This window comes from Pteronotus mesoamericanus, unplaced genomic scaffold (genome assembly GCF_021234165.1).
Source record: "Pteronotus mesoamericanus isolate MK-2021 breed Mesoamerican mustached bat unplaced genomic scaffold, CSHL_Meso_final contig_20, whole genome shotgun sequence".
Taxonomy (NCBI): Eukaryota; Metazoa; Chordata; class Mammalia; order Chiroptera; family Mormoopidae; genus Pteronotus; species Pteronotus mesoamericanus.
The window spans coordinates 16,564,814-16,579,395 of NW_026555085.1; the positions used below are offsets into that span (position 1 = coordinate 16,564,814).

The 14,582-nt window shown below is 40.7% G+C and overlaps 1 pseudogene; it reads right to left on the bottom strand.

The window, feature by feature from the left end:
* Positions 1-8,699: 8,699 nt before the first annotated feature.
* Positions 8,700-11,115, bottom strand: LOC129066819 (coiled-coil domain-containing protein 112-like; annotated as a pseudogene).
* Positions 11,116-14,582: the final 3,467 nt, after the last annotated feature.

Below are 14,582 nucleotides of genomic sequence, written 5' to 3' on the forward strand. Positions count from 1 at the left end.
CCTGGCCCCCGTCCCGTCTGCACTCCATCCCGGGCCGCGGCTTAGGCAGGTTGGCCGAGGTGCGGGAAGGCAGGGGGAGCGCAGCTGCAGTGTGGAGGCGGCAGAGCAGAACGGCTCGGGGGACGGCGGGGCTGTGCCTACTCCGCTTAAGTGCTCAGCGGGCAGGCAGCATTGTTCCTCCTTCCGCCTCCCACCGTTGCTCAACCCCGGCGCCACGCCACACGAATTTCCGAGTGGCTGACTGCAGCTTGGCAACTTATTCTTTAGCACCATTTGTTTGTTTGTTTTTTTAAAGAGACTGATGTCTAAGTCTGTTGTAAGCATTAGGGTTGATGTATTGACATCAACAATAAAGGCAGTGCAGGGGTTGATGGTCCAAGATCAGCTCCAGAAATTCCTGACCGAGTGGCTGACTGCAGCTTCTGCAACTTATTCTTTAGCACCATCTGTCTTTCAGAAGTTTGATTTCTAAGTCTTTCTGTTATAGTTGAAGTCAGTAAGTAGCAGTTTGCTGCTTAATTTGAAGCTCTAATTTTCATAGTTCCGTTCTAAATCACTACAGAGTTATGTCTCTCATTCTCTGCTCTTAAAATTGCCTGAGTGGCTTCAACCTCCTTTTAGAGTAGGTGTCTTTCCTCTTTTGAATTCCTTCATCAGCATCACTTCTGTGGAGTTAGAGATGTGCCCTGTGAAGGAAGCCACACTGCCACCCACTTGCTCCAGGAAATGGTGTTAGCCACAGCCCAGGCCACCAAACCAGGAGGCCATTACTGCGGGTCACAGGGCTGACCTGGTCCACTCTGCTCAAAGCGTCCAGAACAGTCAGACAACCTCGCCAACTGTCCAAGAATTGCTGTGTGGGCGGGGCTAACGATCAAACCGGAAAGACCCGTTGCTAGGCAACGCCTGAGTGTGGAGCCTTCCACATGGGGCACCCCGGAAGGAAGATGCCAGGCCTGGGCCTGCCAAGGGGTTTCTTCAGAGACTCGTTCCCCATGGGCCTGCTCTGTTTCCCCTCTCTCAGAAAATCCACATTGCCTTTGACTTTCTTGTCACACAAGCTTGTCACCCGCAGCTTGTGATTTCCATACCACAGGTTTTTTTACATTTGAGGTAGATTTCACACAGTGACATGCATCGTCTTAAGACCACAAGTGAGTGCGTTTGGGCAAATGTCCACGCCTGTGCATTGCGCCTACACTAGTAATCTTTCCATTGCCATTTATCATGCCCACTCCTCCAGAGCTGTCATTAGTGAGAGTTGTCTCAGAGTCACCCTACAGGATGGTCTTATGAGGTCTGCTTTGATTACTGATCTAGGAATTGATAAAGTAGAGAGCACATTTGCTATGATTGTAGGTGACACCAGATTGGAAGATATATGGTGGTTAGAACTAGGAAGGTTAGCAAGAAATGAGACTTGGGGCAGAGTCAGTAGGAACTAAAGGAGACTTTTGGTTTGGTTTGGTTTGGTTTGAGGAAGGAAGATATTTGAACGTGTATGAATGTTAATGGGATGATGCATCACAGAGGGACAAATTGAGTAGGCAGGGAACAGGAATAGGGAATGCTGTCCCTGAGGAAGTCTGAAGAGAAGGGGACAGAGCTACTGAGAGGGGGTGAGTTTTGACCTGAAGACAGACACTTTCTCTAACTTGATGCAAGGGAAGAAGATAGGAGTGCATGCAGGTGTGTTTGTATGGTTGGAGGTTTCTATTTTCTCCGCAAAATGTAAGGTGACTTTAATAATGTGAGGGGTAGGGAGGACGAGGACTTTGAGCAAATGTATATAATTTGTCATCCAGGATCATGGAAAAACGAGGTTGCCAGTGACTCACAGCAAGGTTGACCAAGTCTTGCATGGCAGACTGGAATTCTGTATTCATTATTTTAAAGAGAAAAGACCCATGTTTTATATCAGTCCAATCTAAGACACACCTCTGAAAGTGGGATACATTTTAGTATTGTTCCATAGTTTACTAGTGTTGTTTCAGAGTTTAACTGTCAGCATTGTTTTTTCCTCAGTTGTCCATAAAACAACGTGCATCTTACAATCAGTGGCATCTTAGAGTCAGTGAAATATGGCTCAGCTGCGATGAAAACATCGAGAAAGCACTTCTTTCAGGGTTAGCTCTCAAAGACAAAATGAACATATAGCAGTTTGACAATAGCTGTCAATCACAAAGAGGCCGATTTGAGCCCGCTCACATAATAGAATTGCAATCTGATTGTAAGCCCTGTCTCCTGAGATGGTCAGCTCTACATTACCACAAGTGTTTCATCCAGAAACTTGGTCTACAAGGTCAATCTCTAAGCTCTTTTGCCAGTTTAAGACTCTATCATAAAGTTTTCTTATAAGCTCAGCTCTCATGAAACAGCAGTTCAGAATTTTTGCCAAGGTGTCTAATTTTGGATGCCCAAATTTGGTGGTTATTGAAGAAAGGATCCAGAGAGTCTATGTATCCATTCATAATATATTATTTGCCTAATATACACTAAGCCAGGTGGTCTGTTAGGTTTGGGAGAAATAAAAACACATAAAATCTGGGTCTCTGACCTATAAGAGCTCACAACCTGTGATGAGACAAACAAGAAACAGAGAGTTGTTACCAGAAGTATTCATTCATCTCAGCACTTGTGTAGCACATATCTATTGAGTTCCTATGAAGTGTCAGGCACTGTTCTAAGTAGTGGAAATAGAGCACTATTGAAATTGACTAGATTCCTGCCTCCATAATTCTTGGGAAATAAAACTAATTGATAACATTCCCAAGAATGAACATTTTGATGAATTATATAGATTTAAAAAAAGGAAAAAAAAAGGAGCCCTGGCCAAGTGGCTTGGTTGGAGTATTGTCCTGTACACAAAAACTTGCAGGTTCAATTCCCAGTCAGGGCACATACCAAAGTTGTTGATTCAAAATCCGATCGGGGTGTATATGGGAGGCAACTGATCCATGTTTCTCCCGCATATCAATGTTTCTTTGTCAATATATCTTTGGGTGAGGATTACAAAAATTAAATTAAAAAATATATCCTTGGGTGAGGATTAAAAAAATTTTTTAACTGCAATATGAGAGCCCTGATCAGTGTGGCTCAGTTCCTGGAGCACCCTACAGCAAAGTGAAAGGTAGAAAGGTTGCCAGTTCTATTACCGGTCAGGTCCCAGTTTGCACATGAAGGAGAGGAAACCAATCGATATTTCTCTCTAACATCAATGTTTCTATCCCTCTCTTTTTCCTTCCCTTCCCTTCTCTCTAAAAATAAACAAATAGAATCTTTTTTTTTTAGAAGTGGAAAATGAGAGAGAATGATTGGGATGCTGCTTTAGACAGGGTGTTAGGTGTATCAATTAAGCTACTTTGACCACATGTAATAAAAGACATTGGCAAAAGTCTTAAGAGCATTCATTTTTTTAAAAGCCCAGCAGTTATTGATCCCAGTGCGGTTTAGTAATTCAGTGGTGTCATCAAAGACCAAGGTGTTTCCATCCTTCTCCTCCTCCATGCTAAACATTTTGGCATTTTCCTCAGGCTTGTTTCTTCATGCTGGCAAGATGGTTGCCATAGCTACAGACATTACCATCTCTTAGAGGTTTGAAAGCCAGAAGGGAGAAAAAGGTAGGGGAAGAGGGGGAAGATAACTTTTTTCCTAGTGTAGCTCTCTCATTTTATCAGGAAAAAAAATCTGTCCTACAAGCTCTATGCTCCCCAGCCGAATTTTCCCTAAAACTCATTGAACACAAATGGTCACCTGTCTACATCTAATTCTGTGACCAGAAAAGTGGCCACAATTTGTGTGAAACCATTATGAATGGTCACATATAGATGTTTGGCAAGAAAAAAAAAAAACCAAAATGAACTTGGGTGGGTAAATGGTAGTTGCCAAATCACGGAATGCTCTATCAGGAGTCGGCCTTTGAACTCAAATCTAAATGATGAGCTGATGACAGTTGCCAAAGGATTTGGGATAGGGAGATGGGGATAAAAAAAAATGACGAAGTGGTTTCAGTCTCATGTACTGTGTACCATGGTGGTCCTGGGACAAATTAGTTGGTCACAGAAGGTAAGACAGTGGAGGAGTCACTTGAGGACAAGGATGAGTCAGCCAGATGAAGCTCTGGGTAGAGATGGGCGGAGGCCATTCAGGCTGCAGTAGAGGCCAATGGAAAAGAAAAGGGATGTAACCCAATTTCACGTTAGGTTACAGCAAGATGAACAAGAGAAAGTAGATCTCAATCCTGGTGCAGGGGAAGAGGACTTTAGAGGGGAAGATTCAGATTCCAACATTACCAAATGAGTGGCTAGGTAAATGTGTTAAACGTATGCAAAAGGAGCAGCAACTCAGTTTCACCTCAGACTTTGAAAGAGATTTGGTTGAAAAAGAGATGGTGGGTTGAATCGTGACTGAGGACAAGGAGTCCGCCAGCAAACAGAGGTGGGAAGGTTGCCCTAGGCTTAGGGCAGAGCACACACAGAGGCCTAGAGACTCTAAGGACACAAGGAAACCACTCAGTGAGGCACCACCTGCCTATAAAGTGTGACTCAGGGAGGGACTGGTGACCAGGCTGGAGCCATGCTTATTGGTTTGGGGAAGTGCTTTCCGTTTTTTTTTTTTTTATTTTATTTTTCAACCACAGTCAACATTCAATATTATTTTATATTAGTTTCGGGTTTCCAGCATAGTGATTAGGCAATTCTATACTTTACAGTCAGATCCCCTGGATAATTCAAGTACCCACCTGGCCTCACACCTAGTTATTAAAAATTTTCTTAAATTTATTAATAATTTCTTTCCATTACAGTTTATATTTTGGTATTGTTCTGCAGTAGTGTCCGATGTACAGCAAAGTGGTTAGAAAATTATGTACTTGACAGAGTGGTCCCCCTGCTGCTTCAAGGACCCACCTGGCCCCACACATAGTTATCACGATACTGTTGACTGTATTCCCTGTGCTGCAACCCACAGCTCTGTGACGATTCCGTAACCAACAGCTTCTACTGCTTAACCCCTCACCTAATTTACCCAGCCCCCAAACTCCCTCCCCTTTGACGACTGTCAATCTATTAAAATGTTATTGATGATACTCCCTGTGCTGCACTTTGCATCCCTATGATTGTTTTGTACCTACCCATATGGACTTCTCCCCCCCTCCACCTTTTCCACCATCCTCCAAACCCCTCTTTCCTCTGGCAAGCATCCGTTGCTTCTCTGCATCTATGAGTCTGTTTCTGTTTTATTTGTTTTTTTAAATTTTGTTATTTAGATTCCACATATAAGTAAAATCATATGACACCATATTTCACCTTAAAGTAATATTCCGCCTTAAAGTAATATATAATAATATTGAATATCAACTCTAATAGAAAAGAAAAAAAAAAAAAAAACCTGGTTCTGGGTCATCTAGAATTCAGTTCAAATATTGACTTTTTTACTTACTACCTGTATGGCCTTGGGAAAGTTCTTAACTACTCTTTGCCTAGTTGACTTTTTTTACAAAATGAGGAGTAATACTGCTTAATGTTAAGCATGTGAGTGGTTATGTAAATTAGATATGATTCATGTACAGTGCTTAGCAAGTGCCTGGTATATATTAAGCCCTGAATAAATGATAACCATTTTTTTAACATTTGGGGAACAGTTTAATAAACTGCCTCACAGCACAATGGGGTGTCATATAGCCATGATGATGGTCATGTGTTTGGGTTTCTGAATAATTTATAATGTGAACATCAGAATTGTAATAATAATGCATGCATACATACAAGGTCTGTCCAGAAAAAGTCTAACTATTGTTAATATAACAAGAACAGTTTGCTCGATATCAATGTAACCTGGCAGCCAAGGAGAAAGGACTGTAATGCACATACATGAACAATGACAACTTCACTGTGCTAGTCAGTGGGGGCAATAAATGCCGTTGAGTGAGCATGTGTACCGTGTGGCTGTTGCATTCAAAATGACTGAGTGAGTAGAGTATCGAATCTGATCAAACTTTGTGTTAAGCTTGAACATTCCTCCATGGAAACTATTCAGATGATTCAGAAGGCCGCAGCTATGGGCAACTGGTGATTGGCAGCTTCATCATGAACACATGCCTTCTCATGCATCACATCCCATGAAGAGTTTTTTTGCAAAACGTCAAATCACCCAGGTGACTCAGCCCCTCTACAGCCTAGATCCGGCACCCTGTGATTTCTGGGTTTTCCCAAAACTAAAGCCACCTTTGAAAGGGAAGAGATTTCAGACCCTCAATGAGATTTGGGGAAATGCCATGGGGTAGCTTATGGCGATTGGGAGAACTGTGTGAGTCCCCATGGCGCCTACATTGAAGGGGACTGAGGCGTCATGGTGCTATGTACAATGTTTCTTGTATCTTGTATCTCGTATTTCAAATGACCACTCCAGCAGCAGCGCCACGGTGCACAGCCCAGGTCCCCGCACAGCGGACCCACAACCACTGCCCCCAGCAGAACAGGATCTCTGGCCACCTCAGCAGGAGCAGCCCAGTCACCCCAGAGCCTGCCGCTGCCATTTGGGCCCCTGGTGAGAACTGTTACTGTTATTACCCAGTGTTATTCTTACTGTTAAACTTAACAGGCTCTTAGTTCAATGAGCTGATATTGTGTGTTTTTCCCCATTCCTCACCCCTGCTCTGCAATATTTCTGGAATTTTCTTGGATGATTTACTCAAGAACTTTATTTCTTAGATTATAAGCCCCTTTGAAAATCTGTTATGAGCTGTGTTTTTACCCAGAAAAGTGAACTGAAAAAATAACCCACACACTTTTCCATGGGGCTGTTTGTGAACTCATTGAGAGTTCTTTAAATAAGAACTTTTGCTGCTGAGCAAAAATGTAGAAGCAGCTTTCTTACCCATATAATGTTCAACTTTTTCTTAAATTTTTTATTGATTTGAAAGAGAAAAAGAGACATTGATTTGTTGTTTTCTAATCGTTAAACCACACAAGAAATTAGTTTTGATGTTATATAATTTAAAACTTCCTTTTTTTCTCATGTATTCTTTCTTCAGGTGGGTAGTCACAAGTTTCCCAAGCTATTTCTACAACACTCTTGAAGATAATTTTTCTAGCATATCAAGAGGCTAAAAATGTCCACACGTTTTGATTTAGAAATTTGATTTACTGATGTATTCATGATGTTTATAAAGTTCCTATTCCTTCCATTTCCTTTGTTCCCCCACAAAAACCAACTAACCAACCAAAAAAAAAAAAAACCCTGGATATTTGAATATCAAACAACAGTAGTCAGAATTATGAAAAGTTTAGTAGCATAGAAATGTCTTATAGTATTTTGTGAAAAGACACATATAGACTATACACTGAGAGCTGTGGAAGGGAAAAAAGACTATAAAAAGATAGATGAAACCTCAGAAAAATAAACACATACGTTAAAATAGAGGGATTGTTGGTTTGGTTTTGGGATTTTAATATAACATTTAATTCAAAAAATTAAGAAAGAGAAATATAAAGTCCAGCTTACCTTATCAAATAAACTATAATTTGACTTATACTGGAACATATTTTGATATTTGTCTTACCAAATTGTTTAGGCTCATGGAGTGTCCAACCTGGGAAACACATGATAACTGAATATGGAAAATTGCTTTTAAAGGCCAGTTATTTCTTTATGAGCTATTCTGTATTCACTTTAAAAAAAATTTTTTTAATCTCAAGTAGTTTTGCCATCGTTTTGCTGCATTTTAACTGTTATATTGAACTATTTCATTTAGAGCTTTTGAAATTTTTCTCAGTCAGCATGGCTGTTTAAAAAGTTTCCCTATATTCTGGGTTATCAGGCAACAGAGAGACTGTTAGCATTAGGCAAATACATTGTTTAGTTGAAATCCTCAACAGTAATACAAACTTTGTTTTTAGGAAAGAACTAGAAAAACTACGAAAAGATCTGGAAGAAGAGAAGGCAAAGAGAAGTCATCTAGAGGTAATTCATTTCTGCCGGCATTGAGATTGCAGTCAGCATAGAGTGTGTTTTCCAACACCGGGGGCGGGGCGGGGGGCGTGATTGATTCCACTGCAGACAATGCTCTCCTACTTCAGTCGGACACTCCCTGCTACTTGGTAGCCGTTTAGTTACCCTCTGGTCGATGTCCTGTCACATTCCATTCTGTGGTCGGGCACACGTTCTTTGAGCACTACCTCTGATTGGCAGTTCATGAGGCACCTAATAAACCGAACATGGTTCTGACCTCTGAGGAGTGTCTAGTTCTAGATCTTTGCACTCAACACTTCACTTTTTAAAAATAAATATTCTTCATATAAGACAAAGCACGCTCCAAGATACAAATGTTACAAAATTTTGGTCTGAATAACATCACACTATGAGTGTCCTAATTTATTTTTCTATACCATGACAAAAACAAAATATGTATCTTTGAAATGTTCTGAGTATTTAAATAAAATACTGTTTGTAATATAAACTTATTTTTTAAACATTTACCTCAATAATGGGTCAACATACATATTAAATACCCTCTTAGTATAAATAGGCAATACTACTAACAATATTGCTTAAAACTTAATACCTGTCAATTCACATACAACATAATAGTCTAAGCTAGTAATATTTTAAAAAGATGGTCAGCCACTCTGTCCTGTTATAGCTGAACATGCTATTATTCTCATCAACTGAATACCAATTTCATTATTTCCTATCCTTTTCTAAGCTCCTCTCCCCCAGGCTGGCATAGCCCTCCCTGTGTGGGATACATAGAGGCAGCCCAGAGCCTGTTGGTTCTAACCATTTGGTCCATTCTTCCCAACATTTCCTAGGTTTGAAAAGCCTAGAGGGATCTCTGCTTAACATTATTCTCAAAATTTTGAAGTCTTCTTTGTTTTTCTGCTTTTTTAACTTCCTGTGACTGCCAAAAATTTTCAACTCAAGTTTATGTAAATCTCTTTCTTGAAATCTGGAAATTTCATCAGCAGCATTTTCCTTTTTTCTGCCTTTTCCTTTTCAAGTCTTAAGAATTCTTCTTCTTTCTTTTGCTGGGTGTAGTTTTCTAGTAGTAATTTTAGTTTAAACTGGCATTGATGTTCTTTCTGCCGCTGCCTTTTCTCTTTTTCTTCCTCCTTGATTAACTGGGACACATATTTAATTGACATTTCTATACTTTTCTGTGTTTTCCAAGCTTCCATTGCCAATTTATGCTCTTTCTTTTGTCCCCTTTTGCTTTCAATTTTTGCTTTCAATTATTTTCTTGTTTAGTATGAAAAAGCATATGTATGTTCTCTGCCTTTTCCTTTAACTGGGGTTTGTTGTTGTGTTGTTTTTTGTTGTTGTTGTTGTTTTTGCTGCTTTTTAGTGTTCCAGTTCTGAATAGACTTTTTTTCTTTCTTTCTTCTATTCCTAGTGCCAGGAATTTTTGTTCTCTATTCCATTCCTAGTGCCAGGAATTTTTGATACCATTTCTTATGCTGTTGACCTTCATCCTGTGTTCTTCAAGAAAGATATTCTAGAACTTCTCCCATAAATGTGGACTTCCCTTTATGTTTGTTCCACACCTTTACAAAGTTCTGGTGATTGAAATCATCCCAGCCCCCTTTGTCATTCTCCTATTTGCTGAAGGAATTTTTCAAAATCTACCCCTTCTTCTGGAAGACTCTTTGGTGTTACTTTGTCATCAGAAACTGTTTGACACTGATCTGAAATCTCTCTCTCTGTTTCTGAGTTATCCAAAGCCCATGTGCCAATTTTTCTTTTTTCTCTTAATCTGTTTTTTTTTTAAAGATTTTATTTATTTATTTTTAAAGAGAAGGGAAAGGAGAAAGAAAATAGACATCAATGTGTGAGAGATACATTGATTGGTTGCCTCTCTCGTGCCCCTGGCTGGGGACCTGGCTCACAACATAGGCATGTGCCCCTGCCTGGGAATCAAGCCAACAACCATTAGGTTCACGGGTCAGCAGTCAATCCACTGAGCCACACCAGCCACGGCAAATTAATCTGTATTTTTAAAAAAATTAAATGTATTTTATTGATTTTGCTATTAGAGTTGTCCCAATTTTTCCTCCTTTGCCCACCTCTGTCCAGTACCCCCATTCTCTCCAGCAATCCCCTCCCTTAGTTCATGTCCATGGATTATGCATAAAACTTCTTTGGCTTCTCTATTTCCTACACTGTTCTTAATATCCCCCCATTTAGTTTGTACCTACCAATTTGCACTTCTTCATCCCTGCACCTTTCCCCATTCTCTCCATTCCCTCTCCCAGCTAATAACCCTCCAAATGACTTCTATATCTATGATTCTGTTTCTGTTCTGTTTGGTTAGTTTGTTTTTTAGATTCAGTTGTTTATAGTTGTGCTTTGTTTCCGTTTTAATGTTCATAGTTTTGATCTTCTTTTTCTTATATAGTTCTCTTTAACATTTCATATAATAAGGGCTTGGTGATGAAGAACTCCTTTAGGTTTACCTTGTCTAGGAAGCACTTTATCTGTCCTTCAATTCTGAGTCATAGCTTTGCTGCATAGAGTAACAGGTTGTAGGTCCCCCTCACACACGCTGTGCCACAGCACAGCCTCAATTTTTCTTGATGTGACAGGCAACACTTTATTAGTTGTTTTGTCTTCTTTAATAAGCTTTTCATATATCAACTTCTGTTCTTTCTCAGAGGGGTGTTCATTGTATTTTCGATTTCCTCCATCATTGCTCTGAACTTTTCTACAAAATTAGCTGGAGGCGTCACATCTTTTAACTGATGCTGAAGTTTCTTTACATTGTTATGTATTTTGGCCAATTGTTGTTGGATTTTTGCTCTTTCTGTTTTCTGGTTGTTAATTAATTTATTTTCCTTCTTCCAGCATACTATTCTTAATTCTGAAGCCACTTTTTTGGTTTTAGAGATGACCGTGTTTATCTCTTCCTATCCTAATACCTTGATTTTTACATTTTTCTGCTGCGCATATGAATTCAGCTTTCTTGGTGCAACTAACTTCCTGTTTCTAGTTTTGAAACAGAAAAGGACGAATTCTGCCTGAAGTACCAAAACAGTAATCATTCTGTTGCAGGGCTGGTGCTGCCCCCGTGCAGGTCCTGGTGGTTGCCTCTGCCACTGCATCTGTTGCCAGGATAGACATCTTTCTTCTCGGAGCCACTCAGCCTCTGTTAATAGCCCTGACCTGGGCTGGGTTTGGAGCTCTGGCTCTGCAGATGGTTCTCTGTGCTGTGTTGCTCTGCAGAAATGTAGGACCAGGCATCAACACTGCTTTTTCTTGAGCTGCAGTTGTCTTTTCATCAGTGCTTTTTTCTTTCTTTTGCTTGTGGCAAAGTTGTTGTTGGTAGTGGTGGTAAATGGATTGAGGCAAGATATTAAGAAGCTAGGAAAATTTCTGGGTGAGTGGAATGGGGAAACTGAGGCAAGAAAATAAAACAAGGCCAAACAGTTTGAGTAACAGCCAGCTGGCAGATCACAAGAACTTACCTCCCCTAACCAAGGACACTTGAGAGTGAATGGTTTATACCTCTCCTCCTTAACCAAAGAATACATAGCATAAACCTACCTGGTCTGGGAAATAGAGAACAGAGACCCAATTAATGTTATTTGTGTCATCTAAACCCAAGTGTTACCATATAGCTTCATGCTGTTCCAGAACAATTAGTGAGGTTGCTTACCGCATAGGGGCATAACTCTGAAGACAGGGGTTTGGTGAAAAGGAAAGAGGTTGTTTATTTAAAGGTTATATAGTTTTGGAATGGTGGTAGGTTTCTGCCTTAGGGCCTGCTCCCTTTACTATGCCCAAAGACAAGCAGCCCTGCCACCCTCTACCAGTTCAAGAATGTGTCTGAAATCCCTTTACCCACTCCTAAAAGTACCATCCTTTATGAAATGCAGGTAACTGCAACAGGATTATCCAGGCAGCTTGGCAGGTTTCCAGTTACAGTTCAGCTAGTATTGCCACTTCATGTGTGGAAGGGATGCTGGGGCTTGGAGCTCTGACACTCAGTCTCTGGGGTACTTACCAGTCTCAGGAACTCAGCCTCCCTGTGGCGACCAGGCTAGCCAGGGGAAGGAAAAGAAAGCGTGCATCTCTGTGCGTTCTATTTTAAAGACTCGGCCCAGAAATCCCTGTGTGACAGATCTGTCATGTTTGCCTTTGCCTCTCTTTTGCTCAATGGGTCAGAAATCATGAACCACGCATGCTCTGTACAAGCTCCCTTCTGCTGAGTCATGAGCTGCTTGTCTGCCTCTGGCAGTGTCCTCCTTGAATGGCCCCTCCCTTCACAGGGAGGACAAGGCACTTCTAATCTTCAATTCTACCTTCGGATTTTCTCCCTCCCCACTGCCTTCTCTCGTGATTTGGCCTGACCCATCAGTTACACAAGGACAGATGAAGTCAGAGGAACAAATAACAAAAACTCTATTAAAAGCCATACAAACTCAAGATAAAGATAAAACAGTACAATGGACCAAAGAATATTCCCAATACCCCCTATGCACTCATTTTGATGCATCAGCATAGTTAAAAATGCACCTGGAAAGCTAATGAATATTCTGCTAAAACCCTCCCCTAAGATTCTCACCCACAGAAAAAAGATAAGCCTTCAGAACAAAGACACAGTGCAAGCTTGCTCTAGAGCTCACTCATGGCCCTTCCAGTGCATGAACTTTTTACTTTCTCCTAAATTTTAAGGGTCCCGAAGAGACTTGCAGCCAGAGGAGCAGTGGGCAGCAGCAGCTTGCCCTGGGATTACCCCTAACCCTGTCTCCAGGGCTCCCGTTTTTTCTGACTTCCAGGTGAACTAACAGCTGCCCCGCCTAAGCTCCCTCCTGTGACACCTTCCACCCTAAGTCTTTCCTTTGTTTTACAGTCCTCAACCTTGGTAACATATTCTCAAAATCACCTGGACTCGTCTTTTGACATCTTTCCTACATGAAGTCAAGAGCCCACACACTACAGACTGATCTGAGGCAGACCCGCTCTGCACCCATGCCTGTCTGGCAACAGGATGGTGATAGATTTGCTGACTTGGATTTCTCACTGAGAGCTTACTTTGTAACTGTAATGCTCATCTTCAATTTGCTGGTGACTGACAATTTGACTTTTTCTTTTAATCTTTCTTAACATTTTTTTTCCATCCTCCCTGACTTTGGTCTTTATTTGTAGTCTTCTTTTCTGCATATGTCAGAGACTGTATGTCATGCCTTTTTTCAGAGGCTCCTTCCATTCTGTATTTATTTTATTCTCCTCCCTATCTTTACCTTGCCTCATTGCACTTGGGCATTTCTTCTGTCAGCACTGTAAAACAGAGAGAACATGGACTTGACGTTAAAAAATTTGAGCTCCTCTTCTGACTTATATCCATGACTTTCAGTTCCAAACCCTGTGTCAGTTAGGCTTAACACTTTCTGTACATTATCTCATTGGACACACATAACAACTTGTAAGGGTTATTCCCATTGTAAGGGTGAGAAAACTGGAATTTAGAATGATTAGGTCACCAGTGGAGCTGAAATTTTTTAAAAGATTTTATTTATTTATTTTTAGAGAGAGGGGATGGGAGGGAGAAAGAAAAGGAGAGAAACATCAATCAGTTGCTTCCTGTACCCACCCCAACTGGACTGAACCCGCAACCCAGGCATGTGCCCTGACGGTTATTGAACCTGAGACCTTTGGCTTTGAGGGAAAACATCCGATCGACTGAGCCACACCAATCAGGGTGGAGCTGAAATTTTTATCAGAATAAGCCAGACTTCAGAACCTTTGCTCTTAAGGATTAACTTATACCATTTGAACTTGAGTAAGTCACTTAACCTTATTTGGTTTTTGCTGTTGAGGAGTTATATATGAAGGTATTTGGCAAATTATCAAAACTCCATATTTAATTTTACATGACATATCGCTTTATAGGCCTTTCCCTTCTTTCCATGAAAATACTACATTTTTTTCTCTTTTTCATGAAACAAAGAAAAGCTTCCTTTCAGGTCCAGCTGTGCTCTATATCTACTATAGTTTTCTCTTTTCATTTGGGGTTCATTTGATGCAAGACGCACAACTGTAAACCTACTTTTGCCTACCCTTGTATAATCATTAAGTCCCCTGTTGTTTTAATACTCACCTCGAAGACTGCCTTCCTCTGTTGTAACTTACCCCACTTTTCAGATATCTTAACATTTTCCCCAAATAATTCATGTTTTGAAAATGATACTAATCAAGTCTCTCTTCTTAAGATGCTTCAGCATGATCTAGTTTCTACTCATCCTCTGTCCTCAGGTCTGAGGCTCTCTACCTCTTGCTCTAGGTTTTAGTCAGAATCAAATTTCTTCCAGACCTCAAATGCATGGTGACCCCTTCCACATCCTCCCTCATCTTTGTCTGGCTAACTTCTTCTCACCCCCTGTACAAGAGCTTAGATACAAAGCTCTCATACAAAGGATGAGCCCTCTCTGACCCTCCAAGTCACATTAGGTGCCTTTATTGTGTCTTTTCATGGTACATTTGACTTTACCTGTCATAACATTTTTCACATTAAAATGTTAATGTTTGGGCTTATTTGAGATCTTGCTTCCCAGACATTGTCCTCAATTTTGACTCAGATAAACTCA